The 1639-nt window shown below is 45.6% G+C and overlaps 1 non-coding gene across 1 annotated transcript; it reads left to right on the plus strand.

The window, feature by feature from the left end:
* Positions 1-346: 346 nt before the first annotated feature.
* LOC115063874 lies at positions 347-478 on the plus strand. Its single transcript, XR_003843743.1, has one exon. It is a non-coding gene; the product is annotated as a small nucleolar RNA SNORA71 (small nucleolar RNA).
* Positions 479-1639: the final 1161 nt, after the last annotated feature.

Here is a 1639-nt window from a genome sequence, read left to right on the forward strand (position 1 = left end):
CTGTTCGTAACCGCAAGAAATAGCACAGCTCTATAAAAACTGATCCTCAGAAAACAAAACAAAACAAAACAAACAACAAAACATCTGCCACACAACCCTGCTTCATCACAGCACACCCATGTCTACTGTAACTAGCTAGAGTAGCCAAGTTATGGGACCAGCCTAGGTGCAGTGCAAAAGATAGATGTGTGGCTATATAAGATACCATGAAGTGCTATCCATAAACAGTGAAGCTGGCATTGCCTAAAGGTATGTGGAGTTGGGGAATGTCTCATTAAGTGAAGTAAGCCAGGTGCAGATGACAAATGTTGCCTGCTTTCTCTCGTGTAAGGAAACAGATAGCCAGCCCTGTGTTGGAAAGGGACTGTGGGCTTCCCATATCCTAGACATGGATACTGCAGGGAGAGGATGCCAAAAGCCATTCCTCATGTTTGGAAAGTCCACTCCTGTCCTTACCAGATCCTGGTGCTTTTGAACACATCTTCCTTCTCACAGCCTCTTGGGACAGCCTTTCCTGCCTTCCCTAGCTGCTAAGAAGAAAGGCCTCCCAAAGCCGGTGTGCTGATGGCTCCCTCTTCTCTGTCCCTTGCCTTCCAGGTGTTTGTGGACACCAGAGGGCCAGGGAGTGGACAGCTGGGCCACCACACAAAGTGGAACTGGAGACGCTGCCCACTCAAAACATCATGAAACGACTTTTTACACTGCTTAGAAACTGACTCAGGCATGGGAGACAGCAGACACCACCAGTCACCTCAAAGGGTTATGTCCTGTCCCTGTGTCGAGCTTTTCTATTGAATTTGTTGCTAGTTTTCCTGCTACCTTCCCAACAACTGTGCAATAAACCTTATAGATTCTTTTTTTTTTTCTTTTAAATGAAGGATTACTAGAAATCAGAGAGGGACAATTAGGGACTGGGAAGGGAACTGAGGGAGGACTGGGAGGCTATGGAAGGAAAACAGTAAGCTGTACGGAAAGTAAACATGACCAAACATAGTCAGTATATGCCTATGTTAAAAGGCCACGGTGGAATCTACTAATTCATATAATTAACATGAATTAATCGTTATAATAAAAACATTTCTAAAGAATAAAATCTTGAAATCTTGCAATATGCATGGATGCAATTAGAGATCGTTAAGCTAAATGGCACCTGCCAGGCACAGAGAGATAAGTCCCACCTGATTTCAGTCAGAGCTAGAGCAGTTCATCTCATCATAGGTGAGACTCCAGCCAGCCGGTATACTGCATGCCTACAATCCCAGCATGCAGAGCAGAGGGAGGAGGGTCAGCATACTGTGAGGGCAGCATGGCCCATACAAGACTAGGCCTCAGAGGAGGAAGAGAGAAGATGGGGGCGGGGAGAGGAAGAAGAGGAAGAGGGAGAGGTGGTTCCGTGGGAATGGGGGTCCCAGAAGCTGAGGAGAGATGCTGTTTAGTGAGTCCTAAGCTGGAGTTAGGAGGAAGACATTCTGACGTGCTGCTGCACAGTAGTGGACTATACACAGTGGCAGTGTGTGTATCAATCCAAATAACCGGAGGAAAGGACATTCCGTGTTTCCACTGCAAAGAACTGATATATGTTTAAGGGTTAGATATGTTTGGCCTGGTTTTAACATTACATAATATTTAAGTGTATCAA

Source organism: Mus pahari, chromosome 4 (assembly GCF_900095145.1).
Source record: "Mus pahari chromosome 4, PAHARI_EIJ_v1.1, whole genome shotgun sequence".
Taxonomy (NCBI): Eukaryota; Metazoa; Chordata; class Mammalia; order Rodentia; family Muridae; genus Mus; species Mus pahari.